Genomic DNA, 17,293 nt, shown 5'->3' with positions numbered 1-17,293 from the left:
AATCAAGGGGGTTAAGCAGAAGAGTTGGCTAGCAGCAAGGGTCAGGATACAGATTTCAGGAATAGTCAGGATACAGGCAAGTTTCAAACACGGAAATCAGGACAGACGAGATTCAGATCGATTGCACAAGCTCAGGAACCACTAGAAACAAAAGTTCTATCACGGCACTGGCTGGGATCAGAAGGGCTTTAAATACATTCGGAATTTTCGTGCCCAAAACGTGCGCCAATGCGTGCGTGGCGTAATTGCGCCAGCGCGCCTGGACCTTAAAGGCACCGCCGCGCGCGCCCTAGAAAACCAAAAGATGGCGCCGGTGCTGGAGCCGGAACAGGAGCGCGGCGCGTGGCGGCCGTCCACGCCCCGCACCACTAGACCACCAGGTAAATTTTATTACAGTCTAGTAATCAAGGGAATAGTAGTAACTGGCTGCCCCTGAGGAGGAGACAATGCATTGGATTCTCACAACTTGCACCTGCCCTGGCATGTAATTTATTATTAATCCCTACCCTCCCTTTCATTTTACCAGACATAAGTCCATGTTCAGTGATTCCACCTGTGGCACAAAGTTTAGAAGCTTGTGAATTCCAATTTGTGATTGGCACTGTCACTGTGGCACCTGCCCCATAATCTGGACTTTCTCAGAGCTCAGAGAAATGTGATCCCGGGGGTAGGGGGGTGGAAGAGGAAGCACAAGAACCAAAATCATTGTATAAAAGCCAAATTATCAGCCTTGCGCCTTATACACCAATATGCAAACATGGTCGTTTCTAGCCAAACCATATAGCCACAGGTAGCATTTCTAGAAAATCTCTTCATTAAAGCAGGCATTTGATCTGTAGGTGTTTGAAACCAAAAGTGAGATTTCTTTTTGCAGTAGATCATGGTACCTATAGGGACATTGATAATATTTTCTAGGAATCTTACTCCTAAAAAAATATTCAGGATTATAGGCATCCTATTCAAAAAGTTAAAGGACGTTTATTGTTTACTTGAAGATCTGTACTGAAAAGCAGGTGCTAGTGTAGAACATACGATGCACAAATCCAGGATTCAGCCGTTTTCAGCAGGATTCAGATACGGCCGAATCCCTTCTACCCGACCGAACCGAAGCCTAAATTGCATATGCAAATTAGGGCGGCGAGGGAAATCACGTGACTTTTTTGTCACAAACAAGGAAATAAAAAATGTTTTCTCTTCCCACCCCTAATTGCATACCAAATTAGGATTCCAGATTCGGTTGGTATTCGGGCGGAATCTTTCCAAAGGTTCGCGCGGGTTCGACCGAATCCAAAAATAGTGGATGCGGTGCATCCCTAGTAGACAATTACTGTATTTAAGAATAGGGCAATTTTATGGACAGTCGTTACTAACAGCCCTAAAAGTCCCCTCTTTATTAATTATACATCACCACCAAACATCGACGTTTCGGGGAGTATAACCTCCCTTCATCAGGATGTAATTACCAAATGTGACAAAACACCTTGTATAGGCATAACCCCGCCCTCTTCCCTCTTGATCGCAAAAACAGGTAAGGCAATTTATGGCACATTCTACTAAAGTTATTAACAACTTACTCATTACCAGAGCTGGGGTTGGTTATTCAGAGCTCTTTCAGAGGGTTCTCAAAGCAGCTGTTTTGCAAGCGCCTATTTCCTATTTAACAGCCCCACCTAGTGGCAAATAGAGGTCGGGATCCGATATCCCAAAAAGATGGTGTCAGGGAATTCATTAGTTGATTTGCATTTGAGGAGTAGCATGTGGCTGAGCTGTGGAGATATTGAGGAACGTAGGGAGTTTGTAAATGAGCTGGGATATGAAGGAGAGAGTAGAAGTGTGGCGTGAGCTGAGAAAGTAGGGGTGGGGCTGAGCTGGCATTAGGGAGACAGTAGGAGTGCAGTAATTGAGTATATTCCAGAGGGAGGTTCTAAATATATATATAAAAAAGAAATGACGCTGATGACACCTACCTTCCCTAGTAAGGCCTACAGCCCCGCGAACTGGCAATCTGTGGTTCTGGCAAATGCCAGAGGGCCTGCTATAAGGCCATATTAAGTCAGTATTTTAGTGGGCTGATGTAGGGCTGTTTGAGCCTCTTGTTGGGGCTGATTGGGCCTCTGTTGTACCTGAAATGCCAGGGCCTATTTTAATACTCATTCCGGCCTTGAGGCCTATACCCAGCTGCGGTAGAAGTATCATGTGGGTAGGCCACTTCTGGGTAAGAAAAGAGGCTGCTCAGAGTTCCTCCTCAGGATTAGAATTGCCATGATACCAACCGGAGCAAGATACACACCAATGGGATTTCATCCTGCTCACTATATGATTGCCGCTACAGTCCAACTGCTACAAAGGAAAGACAGGCTCTTTCTATGGTATTAAATCCACCAGTAAATATAAGAGATTGCAGTCCAGCGCAGTTAAGGACAGTTCTAGTGGTAGACAGGAGCTCCCTCGGTGCAGTGACGGCAGTGCCAGTGGGTAGGTGGAGCTTGCTAAGTGCAGTGATCAACTTGCTGTTGTGGCTCTCCTGAAACAGGGGCATATCTTGGCTACATCAATGTGGGTGGGCACTGTATCCCTTACACAGGAAACGAGCTGCACCTGTTACAAGGAGATCCTGGTGTTAGCACTTGCCATTCTTCCTGCTGAATCACTGCCCATGTGACCAATACATCCTCTTGAAGCACCAGTCTCCCACCAGAGTGCTGCCCATGCAGATCCATTTCACGTTTGCTCTGCCCCACAGTCTCCACGAGAATATATATTCTCAATAATCACCCTGATCAGTGTGCAGAGTGTGACCCTGGAAGGGACCTGGGCATGGGATATACAGAAGTAGCTGTTGCACATCATTAGTGTCTTGTCAGGTTTAACACAGCAACATATATACAGCACACTGCAAAATGGTGGCTTAGTCTTTTTCACACACTCTCAGCATAGGAAACAGGAAGAAGAGAACATGTGACCCTGCTGTCCCTAGCTTAAGGGTGACAGCGCAATATATTACAATTAGTATCCCCCAGTCAGTTACTTGCCAACCTGGGAGGGGCAGTGGCATTTTGAGGAGCTGAGGGAAAGGACAACAGTCCAGGCCTCTGTTCTTAACATCAAGCTAGTTTCAGCTCTCTGTATTACCAACCTGTGGAAAGTGCTGCAGCTCCCTATCATTTAGTTTCCCTATAGTGACACATATATAGGGGGGAGAATAAAAGTGCACGAAAATTGACTTCTAGTAGAAGCAGAAACGACAGAACTACTCTCGTTCTTGAATCTGCATACCAAGGTTTGCCCCAAGCTGGTAGCCACCTCACTTCTTGGGCTAATTGTGCCCCAGAGCTTGACGTTCTATTTCACAGGTAGTGACCTTTCCAAGCAGAAGTTGGCACCAAACCATCAAGTTCCCAGGGCTGACACTCCTCTGCTTTATATGCCCAGATGAACTGTGTGGGGGGGACCCCAATAACCCTACATGTGCACTGGCTGCTGCCAAACACTGCTTAAAGGAAAACTATACCCCCAAAATTAATAATTGAGCAACAGACAGTTTATATCAAATTAAATGGCATATTAATGATCTTACCAAACTGGTATATTATATTTAAGTCAATTTTGTCCTTTTACATCTCTTGCCTTGAACCACATTTCGTGATGGTCTTTTGTGCTGCTTAGAGATCACCTGACCAGAAATACAACAACTCTAACAAGAAGAAGTGTGGAAGCAAAAGACAGAACTCTGTCTGTTAATTGTGACCTAACAAGTATAGCTTGATTGGTATGTTTATGTGCACCGTGAATCATACTATCCTAGGGCGGTCCTTAATTTTTGAAATGGCAGTTTTCTATTTATGATTACCCAATGGCACATACTACTAAAAAAGTATATTATTATGAAAATTGTTTATTTACATGAAGAAGGGTTTAATATGAGCGCTTTTCTGCAACAAAAAATACATTGTTTGAGGGGTATAGTTTTCCTTTTACTAGGCCTTGGTACCTTCTGTTCAGGTATAAGAGCAGGACTATGCAATTCTCTCAAAGTGGGGTACATCATAGAAAGGCATGTGGGCTGAATTCAAGGTCATTCATTAGGTTATCTACATCTTAGGGAGGTATGGAAGATATGTCATATATAAAGCATCCCCTACTTCACTATGGGGTTCTGCAACTATAGAAACACACAATCTGCAAATCAATAAAATACACAAGCGCTAAACCAGCTTCCATCCTCTGCTAGATGACATTTTGAAGACAGAATACCCTGTCTCTTCTTATTTACATAAATACAATGGAAACAAGAGGCAGACCATGTGCAGCACTACTGAAAGCCACACTGCCCTGGCTCTTACAAGATGCAACTGCCATCACACTACCTGAGCAGCATCGGGAAAAACAAGCTCCCTTAGATACGTGACTAACATGGCTACATGTGCAATTGACTGATGGAAGGAACCAGACAAACCCAAGACAAAAGTTGAGCAGGCAATTGACAAACTTTACATTTCCACAGTTTATTACAGGACATAATAAAAACATAAGTATTCACATACAGGGAGACCTAAAAACAGGCCCCTCCAGGCCATATAATATAGTATTCACATAACCCCCCCAATGAGCAGATCTTTGCCCGGATTCATGCCACTATTTAAAGGACACTTGTTTGTACAATAGACTGTATGGTCCAGGGCATGAATAGGTAACCACCACCCGAAATCTGGATTTGCCTTAGTACAGGGAGCACATCAGCACTTAAACCTGTCCGAGAAGTTAGGGGATGTGGGGACAGTAAGTGGGACGTCACTGGCTTTAACTTCCAAAGCTTTGAACTTCCTGATAGGCTGTGCCTTGTGCACGTGAAACACAGGAGAGAAAAAAAATTGTTTACTATTTGTGTACAGTTCATACCATGTGCCCCCCGCAGCAGTCAGTGCAGTTCATTCTTTATGGGTGTGTTGGGTACCAATGAGCACAAGGTTAGTGGTTCATGACAAATCAGAATTCACACGAGGTGGTCTAAACAAGGCCATTGGATGGCAAACCATCACTACACCTAACACAGTCTTGGCTTACCCTGCTCTGCAGCATGCACAGTTATGCACTTACCAGCTCTTGCCTCAGCTGATTGATCTCTTCCCTTTCTTCCTCTTCCCGTTGCTTTCAGGTCTCTTCTTCCAAAAGGCTCTTTTGAGCTTCCATCTCTGCCAAGCACTTCTCAACCTCCTGGCGCTCCTTGGCCCTTTATGCTGTAGCCAGCTCAAAGCCTTCTTGAATCATGGAACCAGAAAGGCTATCTCATTTAAAAAGAGAGACAGATGCAGCTGGAATATGGGCAAGCAGTCAATGGCCATGATAGGAAACGCTCATAACAAGACAGATCAATGCCATGTTGTGGTCAACTCCAAAGTTACAAATCCAAACTTTTAGCCACATGGTAAAATACTGCTCCTCCAACGTATGAACTATACAGAGGCATGACCAGCGCCATCATACCAACCAGTGAGCCTGCCCACCTTAAATGGGTACTGGCCCAGAATACATAGTATTGCAAGATGCAACCATGGAGGATGTTCAGATTCACAATTTAGCTTAGGAAAGCCACACTTTTTCCTGATAGTCTGTTTAAAGGAGACATTTTATACAAATCTTTTAAAATAATACCCCCTTCAGTGCAAAGTGCAGTGATGCAAAACAACCTTAAAAAAGAAAAACCCTCTGAAAAACCATTATGTAAGAGCAGATGAGATACTCTAGGTTGAAATGAAGAATGGGAGTGTCTATTCTCCTACAGAAAAGTGTTCATTGACAGCCAGTACTTTTTCAGGCCTCTATTTTTACTCAGTTCTCTTATCTTTATCAGAGCTTTCTTTTATTTTTCTTATTTTAGTATTCCCTCACCTTTTCTTTATTTTGTTTCACTGTTCTCTCTTTGTATTCTACCTCTCACTCTGATCCAGTTCACTTTTCCCTTTCTGTGCCGTTGGATTTTTTTCTCATGCACCCTGCCCTCCTTTATTGAAAACAAAGATAGAAGAGGCCTATAATGATCCTTGGTGGTCAGAGGGCTACAAGCCAAATGACAGAATGACATAAAAAACCTGCCATAAGAATTTGCAGTGCAGTTCCATTCAGGTTTTTCTCAATGGTGGTGTCTCCCGGTCTGCTAAAGCTGTGGTAAATAAAGCATTTGACTTCCGGTCAGATTGGGTGCTATTCTTATGCAAATCCTCAGGGCTCTGCATTTAGAAAAGTGTGGGATCCGACCTGAAGTCAAATGGTTATTGCAGGTTAAGCAGACAGGGAGACAACAGAAAAACAACGGGTAGATTTCTTCTTGTTTGTCTGACAGCTTGGACTGTGATGATTCCAGGTGAAATTCTGGAATCTAGTGCAACACAACAGTTCATTATATATTCATTACTTTAGGACACCGTTTTTGGTGTTACTGTTCCTTTAAGTCTGTTAATTTTTCCTTCAGCCTTGGCCCTTCATGACTATTTGGAGGTGATCAATCTTTCCTCTGGGCCAGACTCTTCTGTTAGTAGCTTATGATTTGATGGAGGTGGTACAAATGCAGAGGAGTTGCTGGTTAATCATTTCATCCAAAGTTACTCAGGCATTGATGAACCATGAAAAATCTGAGGGCCTTTGGGCCATGCAAAGCAAGTCATGGTTGACCTTTGAAAGTTGCCAGTAGTCCCAGATGAAGGTAATTGTATGGTCAAATTTGGTAAGAGATAATGCCAAGGATAACAGATATGGTATCTAACGTCTCTTTACAAAGTTCCAGTATTGGAAGGGCAGGAGACAGACTTATTTAGAAAGAATTAAGCCAAATTTTCATGTTGGATTGGATCAGGGAAATATAGTTAATCCCACTAATATGTGCACACCTGCTCCAGATATGGCAAACTTTCATGGAATGACAAACAACGGAAAGTTGTGCTCACCACTAATTTTAAAACCATTAGGCGGGGGTGCAATGAGGGTGTGACCACAAAATACATATAGACAAATACAAGAGGTCCTCTACTCTCAACACATTATCAATATATTTAAGACAGAGACATTTTGTGCATACTGCTACTGAAAAATGCCTTACCCTTTAAACAAAACAGGGATTGTTTGTCCATATATTGCAATATATTTAAGCTGGCCAACTACGTCAAAATCATCCCATATCTGGCCAGTCCTACGCTAAATTTTCATCTGATTCATTAAGAATTTTATTGCTTCATTATACAATTTACAAAGGAACTAAGTTTTACCTGCAACTTACTAGCTGCTTTCAAAGTAAAACTCCCAAACTTGGCTGCCCTTTTTATTAGACACCAGTGGGATCACCTGACTATAGCTGGGAAGGGCGGGAGCTACAACATGGAGCTGGTCACTGCTCCTGTATAACTATAACAAACAAGGGAAAGTTGTGCTCACCACTAATTTTTAAAACCATTAGGCGGAAGTGCAATGAGGGTGTGACCACAAAAATACATACTTGCATTTTCTCAAGCACTTATTCTACTGAATTTTTAGACTTCGCCAGAATGTTCCTCCTCCTGAAAAAAAACAAACCTGTATGACTTATGGAAATAGTGACAAAGAATTTAGTCCAGCACCCGCAGTTTTAAATAAAAACAGCCTTTATTGGTGCAAGGGGATTACAGCAACGTTTCAGATCATGCGGTCTTTTATCAACTGCGGGTCTTTTATCAACTGCGGGTGCTGGACTAACTTCTTTGTCAGTATTGCCAGTGGAAAGTGGCCATTGGAGGACGTGCACCCAACTAAGGAAGAAAGTGAAAGTCGTGATGACTACTAGTCTGCTAATTGACTTATGATTTCCATTAGAGTGGACAAGGGTCATGGACCTTTGTCCACTCTAATGTTGAACAACACTATGGTAAGTTTACAGTGCAAATCATGAAGGCAGGGCAGTGCTGAGCTACAGTATCCCTACAACTTGCTTCGTGGGAGTTTGAAAATAGGTTTACCTCCTTAGGTTACCTACAGTTTATTAGGCATGGTCAGTTGGGCTTTTGGTTTTGGAGAGGTGGTGCCATGATGGCTGCTTGTGGGTTGGCCAATACAAGAGGGGGTTGTGGGAGCACTCACATTACTAAGTAGAAATGTATATAAGTATAAGGGAAGTGCTACTGACATAGCCAAATGGGTCAGTGCACATTCCCTGGGCCCTGTCTAAGTAATTCAGTAGATATGCAAATGCATGTGTTCACAAAGACAGGGGTTTTTAGTTACAAAGTTATGATCATAAAGTTGAAAGGCCACCATACCACGTCAAGGTAAACCCCATATGGCGGTCCCTAACTTGTTTACCTTCAGTCATAGTATTGAGGATCCTGTGCTTCTCTACATAATAGCACTAGTTGAAGTAGAAGTCTGCTGAACCTTGGTTTCTGTCTGAGGGCTAAATCCTCCCCCGCTGCTAACTTGCTTGTGGGTTGGTCCCTGATTACTGTCTTTAGTACTGGACCTGCAAAAGAAAGTAGTAGCAAATCAGCGCACTCTTACGACAAGAGTCACATCTTTTTCATTGCCGTCTCTCAAGAAGAATCAAACTTGCACTGGCAGAAACACACAACACAGTAGAATCTAAGCCAGTGCTGGATGGATGTAAGCAGGGGGACCAGAGAGTATAATTTGTCTGCGTATGTGCTATGAGGGAAGTAAATTGATGACTATGTGAGACTCAGCCTTGTCTGTCTAAAAGGTAATCAATTGCAAGTTAACAGCAAAGTACCATGATGGACATGGATTTAATTTAAAACTCCGCTGCACAAGAAATTTCCCAGTTTCCTGCAAGTAAGCAGCCAGGGTTACTGGGCTCCTGCAAAGAATGGAAACAAATCATTCCTAAAGAATTGAAAATGTGGTCACTGGGGCTGATGCAGTTTCATTAGCTTATAGGCATCCGTACCCTTTTCGTTTTTTGCATGGTGAGTATTAAGATTGTGCGGTCTCTTTTTCCAGATGCGTCTCCTTCATTTTTATGAGGATCTTCTGCTGATGTTTCTTAGACATCCTCCTGGCAGACCTGTTGTAGGGAGAGACAGTGATAGAAGAGATAAATGAGAAGAGCCAGATAAGTTATGACATGGCAGAAACATTCCAGTCAATAGGATTTCACTGTCTTAAAGGGAAACAACACCCCTAAACATTATAGGTCTCGAAAGATAAGATAGCCCTTATGTGAAAATGCTGCATCTAAATATACAGTAGCATTCTATCCATTGATTGGACGATGGAGCCCTTTGTACTCCCACATTTTTCCTGTTAGTCAGAGCCACCTGAAAAAAATAACGCAGTTCTCGGGAAGCACTAAGGGCCATCATAAATTGGGGCTCAATGCCGAAGGGTAATATTACACACATTACAGGCCAATTGAAGCATCACAATTCCATATAAAGTATGGCACTCTGAGAATTGAGCGTGCATGCAAATGGTATCAAACTATTCCTCCATAAAGTCAGCCCAACTACATGAATAAATTAGACAAGCTGAAAATAGCTGTGGCATTGATTCTTTTAGCACAACCAACAGAAATGCATTCAACTCAATCCACTAATGGCTCAGAATTATCTAAACCCAGTGTCGGACTGGCCCACAGGGATACCAGGAAAACTCCCAGTGGGCCCAGGTGGTCAGTGGGCCCTCATGCTGCTAAACATTGGCCTATTCCATGGCCCATTCCCTATTTTTATGAGAACAAATAGGCTAAATATAGAAAAATAGAGTATAGTATGTAAGGAAAAGAGACTAGTAGAATAGAAGTTGAGTGAGGAGAGGAAGAAAAATAATGGGCCCCTGGTCTAAGATTAATTGGTGGGCCCTTGTCAAAGGTTTTTGGGTGGGCCCCTGGTGTCCCAGTCCGACACTGTCTAAACCTCCCAAATGGTCAAACATGCCAAAATGGGGAGAGTAATTCTTATTGTCCATCAATTTGTAATTCTTTGCTTCACTGCATATCTAACAATACTGTCAGCATCACTGGGCTCCTGTACCAATATAGAGCCAGTGGTCCCCTTCCAATAAACATGGGATTCTTAAATGAGATAAAGCATAAATAAAAATACCCCTCAAACTTGCTGGCAATAACAGATATGTTTTTCACTCTGGGTTAAAGAAATTCATATCTTATAGATGCTACAGTTCCTGCCTGTGTTTCAAATGAGCAGTGAGGTGCCTGCCAGAAGCACAGTAGGAGGAGGAGGATAAGCCCATTACATCCCTGCTTTCACACAAGCAAATACAGGCTTCAGTTCCCTATCAGGTGACACCCTAAATGTGTTTTTAATGCATTCAGGGGAAATACAACCTGGAATTACAAAGAGTCACAAGTAGAGTGTGGTCAAAGTAGGAGAATGAGGGGAGAATTCGGATGAGGTTCAATAGTAGCTACGTTAGTTCAAAACCATTTCTGAAGGCATGTTCGGTGGCAACTTAAAGGGTATGGCCCTGGCCTAATTCTTTGCAGAGTCAAGCTCAGCGCACCATCCCATCTCTTTGTCCCAGCCAACACCCCAAAAGCAAGTCTATAACCAAAGCAAGTCAAACGCCCCATACTTCTTTTAGAATATGCAAATATATTAGCACTGCACTCGCACGGAGGTCCCTTACACTCCCAGCAGAAAAGCCTGAGTATTTGTCACTTACCAGCATTTACCACAAGTTTCTGGTCCGGGGGAATATTTTCTGCATTGGTCACTTGGTCTAAGAACAGGAAAATGGAGACAGATGACATGTGGCAGACAACTCAAATATATAAATCTGTCCCATGAAAAAGACTGCCATTATGTTGAGCTTCTGTTTTTGTCAGTGTGGTTTTATTGAGGTGTGGCAAGAGAGCAGGACTGCTTCTCCCAGCCTAACATTGTCCATTAGAATTAATATTCCTTATCAAAGATTCATGAGCTGAACCCCCACATCTCCTTACTGGGGTCCCACTTATCTAAACAGCATGTAAACATGTGCCGAACTTGCAGCCAATCACTATCAGGTTATAAACATAAAACGTGATTGGCTGTAAACTCACTTTCTTATTTCTGGGATCAGAGGTGAGCGGAGCATTGATACACGGGGGCATTAAGGGAAATAATGGCAGAAATGAAGGGAATCGCTATTTGAGTGTGACACTGGCCAGTGCCTGGGATATTAGCCTTGGTTTTGTGTATATTCTAATAGAAAATATCATTATGGGAGGGAATGGGGAAACAGGCAGACTACAGACAACTCAGGATAAATACACAGAAGTACATCCTGGCATTTGGCCGCACGGACAACTGACAGTTAAATAACGGATTTCTCACTTTCATTTCTGGGATCAGAGGTAAGTGGATGCACAGCACACACTGGGAGACAATTTATGGAAAATAATGATATAAATGAAGAAAATCACTACTAAATTGAGTCACGAGGTGGCACCTGGGATATTAGCCTTGGTTTTGTCATTTAAATAGATTATAGGAGAGTTGGGATTGGGGGAAGGAACAGGGATGCAGGGAGACTACACACCTGTCAGGCTAAATACAGAAAGTATAAATTATATTTGGGATTCCAATTGCTTTATATTTAAAATAAGTGCAAGTTAAGAAATAATAAAAAGTCTGAAATCTCCTATGTTAACATATAATGGGGTCACTATAGCAACATCTGGAGTGACATTTGCGGTTCAGGTTTTCTCCTCTAATGTTATTAATATTCTATTTCTCTCTGTATCTCACTTTGTATATAACATTTACTTCTTAATAAAGCTGTTAAGGGAAAGTTAGGAATTATTAAGGGGAGAAGTCTGAAATCTCCCATGTTCCCATATAACAGGGGTCACTGACAGTGTTTGGAGTGACAGTTGACAGTTGGCCACTTGCTGTTCAGGTTTCTCCTCTAATGCTCTTAATATTCATATTTCTCTCTGTATCTCACTTTGTATATAACATTTACTTATTAAAAAGCTTTTCAGTAAAAGTTGGAGCGACAGTTGGCCACTTGGTGTTTCCCCTCCAATACTATTAATATCCATATTTTTCTTTGCATCTTACTTTGTATATAAAACTGACTTCTTAAAAAGCTTTAAAGGAAAAAGTTTTGGAGCTGCAACTTCCCAGTCACTGTTACTCATGTCCTGAATGTCCCAGCATCCCTTGTCACACCTGCAGCCTGTAGTCTTCTAGCTCTTAATTAACTACAAATCCCAGCATCCCTTGTCAGACCTGTAGCCTGTAGTACAAATCCCAGCATCCCTTGCCAGACCTGCAGCCTATAATCTTCAAACTGTTACTGACCTACACATCCCAGCATCCCTTGTCAGACCTGCAGCCTGCAAATCCCAGCATCCCTTGTCAGACCTGCAGCCTGTAGTACAAATCCCAGCATCCCTTGTCAGACCTGCAGCCTGTAGTACAAATCCCAGCATCCCTTGCCAGACCTGCAGCCTATAATCTTCAAACTGTTACTGACCTACACATCCCAGTATCCCTTGTCAGACCTGCAGCCTGTAGTACAAATCCCAGCATCCCTTGCCAGACCTGCAGCTTGTGGTCTTCTAACTGTTACTGACTTACAAATCCCAGCATCCCTTGTAAGACCTGTAGCCTATAGTACAAATCCCAGCATCCCTTGTCATACCTGCAGCCTATAATCTTCTAACTGTTACTGACCTACAAATCCCAGTATCCCTTGTAAGACCTGCAGCCTGTAGTAAAAATCCCAGCATCCCTTGCCAGACCTGCATCCTATAATCTTCAAACTGTTACTGACCTACACATCCCAGCATCCTTTGTCAGACCTGCAGCCTGTAGTACAAATCCCAGCATCCCTTGTAAGACCTGCAGCCTGTAGTACAAATCCCAGCATCCCTTGTCAGACCTGCAGCCTGTAGTTTTCTAGCTGTTACTGACCTAAAAATCCCAGCATCCCTTGTCAGACCTGCAGCTTGTGGTCTTCTGTTACTGAACTACAAATCCCAGCATTCCTTGTTAGACCTGCAGAATTTAGTACAACTCCCAGCATCCCTTGTCAGACCTGCAGCCTATAATACAAATCCCAGCATCCCTTGTCAGACCTGCAGCCTGTAGTACAAATCCCAGCATCCCTTGTCAGACCTGTAGCCTTTAGTACAAATCCCAGCATCCCTTGTCAGACCTGCAGCCTATAGTACAAATCCCAGCATCCCTTGTCAGACCTGCAGCCTATAGTAAAAATCCCAGCATCCCTTGTTAGACCTGTAGCCTATAGTACAAATCCCAGCATCCCTTGTGACACCTGCAGCCTGTAGTACAAATCCCAGCATCCCTTGTCAGACCTGTAGCCTATAGTACAAATCCCAGCATCCCTTGTCACACCTGCAGCCTGTAGTTTTCTAGCTGTTACTGACTTAAAAATCCCAGCATCCCTTGTCAGACCTGTAGTACAAATCCCAGCATCCCTTGTCAGACCTGTAGCCTATAGTACAACTCCCAGCATCCCTTGTCAGACCTGTAGCCTATAGTCCAAATCCCAGCATCCCTTGTCACACCTGCAGCCTGTAGTTTTCTAGCTGTTACTGACCTAAAAATCCCAGCATCCCTTGTCAGACCTGCAGCTTGTGGTCTTCTGATACTGAACTACAAATCCCAGCATTCCTAGTTAGACCTGCAGAATTTAGTACAAATCCCAGCATCCCTTGTCAGACCTGCAGCTTGTGGTCTTCTGTTACTGAACTACAAATCCAGCATCCCTTGTCAGACCTGCAGCCTGTAGTACAAATCCCAGCATCCTTGTCAGACCTGCAGCTGTAGTACAAATCCCAGCATCCCTTGTCAGACCTGCAGCTTGTGGTCTTCTAACTGTTACTTAACCACAAATCCCAGCATCCCTTGTCAGACCTGCAGCTTGTGGTCTTCTAACCGTTACTTAACCACAAATCCCAGCATCCCTTGTCAGACCTGTAGCTTTTAGTACAAATCCCAGCATCCCTTGTCAGACCTGCAGCTTGTGGTCTTCTAACTGTTACTGAACGACAAATCCCAGCATCCCTTGTCAGTCCTGCAGCCTGTAGTACAAATCCCAGCAACCCTTGTCAAACCTGCATCTTGTGGTCTTCTCACTGTTACTTAACCACAAATCCCAGCATCCCTTGTCAGACCTGTAGCACAAATCCCAGCATCCCTTGTCAGACCTGCAGCTTGTGGTCTTCTAATTGTTACTGAACTACAAATCCCAGCATCCCTTGTCAGACCTGCAGCTTGTGGTCTTCTGTTACTGAACTACAAATCCCAGCATCCTTTGTCAGACCTACAGCCTGTAGTAAAACTCCCAGCATCCATTGTCAGACCTGCAGCCTAAAGTACAAATCCCAGCATCCCTTGTCAGACCTGTAGCCTATAACCATCTAACTGTTACTGACCTACACATCCCAGCATCCCTTGTCAGACCTGCAGCCTGTAGTACAAAACCCAGCATCCATTGTCAGACCTGTAGCCTATAGTAGAAATCCAGCATCCCTTGTCAGACCTGTAGCTTATAATCTTCTAACAGTTAAGTTACTGACCTTCAAATCCCAGCATCCCTTGTCAGACCTGCAGCTTTTGGTCTTCTAACTGTTACTGAACTACAAATCCCAGCATCCCTTGTCAGACCTGCAGCCTGTAGTACAAATCTCAGCATCCCTTGCCAGACCTGTAGCCTATAATCTTCAAACTGTTACTGTCCTACAAATCCCAGCATCCCTTGCCAGACCTGCAGCCTATAATCTTCTAACTGTTACTGACCTACACATCCCAGCATCCCTTGTCAGAACTCTAGCCTGTAGTACAAATCCCAGCATCCCTTGTCAGACCTGTAGCCTATAGTACAAATCCCAGCATCCCTTGTCACACCTGCAGCCTGTAGTTTTCTAGCTGTTACTGACTTAAAAATCCCAGCATCCCTTGTCAGACCTGTAGTACAAATCCCAGCTTCCCTTGTCAGACCTGTAGCCTATAGTACAACTCCCAGCATCCCTTGTCAGACCTGTAGCCTATAGTCCAAATCCCAGCATCCCTTGTCACACCTGCAGCCTGTAGTTTTCTAGCTGTTACTGACCTAAAAATCCCAGCATCCCTTGTCAGACCTGAAGCTTGTGGTCTTCTGTTACTGAACTACAAATCCCAGCATTCCTTGTTAGACCTGCAGAATTTAGTACAAATCCCAGCATCCCTTGTCAGACCTGCAGCTTGTGGTCTTCTGTTACTGAACTACAAATCCCAGCATCCCTTGTCAGACCTGCAGCCTGTAGTACAAATCCCAGCAACCCTTGTCAAACCTGCATCTTGTGGTCTTCTCACTGTTACTTAACCACAAATCCCAGCATCCCTTGTCAGACCTGTAGCACAAATCCCAGCATCCCTTGTCAGACCTGCAGCTTGTGGTCTTCTAATTGTTACTGAACTACAAATCCCAGCATCCCTTGTCAGACCTGCAGCTTGTGGTCTTCTGTTACTGAACTACAAATCCCAGCATCCTTTGTCAGACCTACAGCCTGTAGTAAAACTCCCAGCATCCATTGTCAGACCTGCAGCCTAAAGTACAAATCCCAGCATCCCTTGTCAGACCTGTAGCCTATAACCATCTAACTGTTACTGACCTACACATCCCAGCATCCCTTGTCAGACCTGCAGCCTGTAGTACAAAACCCAGCATCCATTGTCAGACCTGTAGCCTATAGTAGAAATCCCAGCATCCCTTGTCAGACCTGTATCTTATAATCTTCTAACAGTTAAGTTACTGACCTTCAAATCCCAGCATCCCTTGTCAGACCTGCAGCTTTTGGTCTTCTAACTGTTACTGAACTACAAATCCCAGCATCCCTTGTCAGACCTGCAGCCTGTAGTACAAATCTCAGCATCCTTGCAGACCTGCCAGCCTGCAGCATCCCTTGCAGACCTCTTCTAACTGTTACTGACCTACACATCCCAGCATCCCTTGTCAGAACCTAGCCTGTAGTACAAATCCCAGCATCCCTTGTCAGACCTGTAGCCTATAGTAAAATCCCAGCATCCTTGTCAGACCTGTAGCTGTAAATCCCAGCATCCCTTGTCAGACCTGCAGCCTGTAGTTTACTGAACCTACAAATCCCAGCATCCCTTGTCAGACCTGCAGCCTGTTAGACTAAATCCCAGCATAGACCAGCCTAATCTTTTTACTGTACAAATCCAGCATCCCTTGTCAGACCTGCAGCTTGTAGTCTCCCAGCATCCCTTGTCAGACTGCAGCCTCAAATCCCAGCATCCCTTGTCAGACCTGTAGCTGTTAGTACAAAATCCCAGCATCCCTTGTCAGACCTGCAGCTTGTGGTCTTCTAACTGTTACTTAACCACAAATCCAGCATCCTTGTCAGACCTGCAGCCTGTAGTACAAATCCAGCATCCCTTGTCAGACTGTGTTAACCACAAATCCAGCATCCCTTGTCAGACCTGTAGTAGCACTTTGTCAGACCAGCTCAACTCCCCAGCATCCCTTGTCAGACCTGCAGCCTGTAGTACAAATCCCAGCATCCCTTGTCAAGTCCTGCAGCCTGTAGTACAATCCCAGCAACCCTTGTCAACCTGCATCTTGTGGTCTTCTGCATGTTACTAACCACCAATCCCAGCATCCTTGTAGACCTTGGCACAATCCAGCATCCCTTGTCAGCTGCAGCTTGTGTCTTCTAAATTGTTACTGAACTACAAATCCGCAGCATTCCTTGTCAGACTGCAGCTTGTGTTTCTGTTACTGACTAAACAATCCGCATCTCTTTGGTCAGACTACAGCCTGTAGTAAACTCCAGCATCCATTGTCAGACTGCAGCCTAAGTACAAATCCAGCAATCCTTGTCAGACCTGTAGCTATAACCATCTAACTGTTTACTGACCTACACATCAGCATCCCCTTGTCAGACCTGCAGCCTGGTATACAAATCCCGCATCCATTGTCAGACTGTAGCCTATGTAGAAATCCAGATCCCTTGTCAGACTGTAGCTTTTATAATCTTTAACATGTTAATTACTGACCTTCAATTCCCAGCATCCTTGTCAGAACCTGCACGGTCTTTTGGTCTTCTAACTGTTCTGAATACAACTCCAGCCATCCCTTGTCAGACTGCAGCTGTAGTACAAATCTCAGCATCCTTGCAGACGCTGTAGCCTATAATCTTACAAAACTGTTACTGTCCTACAAATCCGAGCATCCCTTGCAGAATGCAGAGCTATAATCTTCTAATGTTACTGACGCTACATCCGCATCCTTGTTTAGAATTTAGCCTGGTAGTAAACTCCCAGCATCCTTGTCAGAC

The 17,293-nt window shown here is 43.9% G+C and overlaps 1 protein-coding gene and 1 long non-coding RNA gene across 2 annotated transcripts in view; both read right to left on the bottom strand.

Moving 5' to 3' along the window:
* LOC121400960 (golgin subfamily A member 6-like protein 22) overlaps positions 1-17,293 on the bottom strand; it is a 183,053-nt gene that overhangs the window by 135,318 nt on the left and 30,442 nt on the right. The window lies entirely within an intron of this gene.
* Positions 5,102-9,250, bottom strand: LOC121401063. Its single transcript, XR_005966092.1, has 3 exons — positions 8,927-9,250; positions 8,326-8,482; positions 5,102-5,285 (listed from the first exon to the last, which is right to left on the bottom strand). It is a non-coding gene; the product is annotated as an uncharacterized LOC121401063 (long non-coding RNA).

Source organism: Xenopus laevis, chromosome 3L, assembly GCF_017654675.1.
Source record: "Xenopus laevis strain J_2021 chromosome 3L, Xenopus_laevis_v10.1, whole genome shotgun sequence".
NCBI lineage: Eukaryota > Metazoa > Chordata > Amphibia > Anura > Pipidae > Xenopus > Xenopus laevis.
This window is presented reverse-complemented; position numbering and strand designations above follow the sequence as displayed.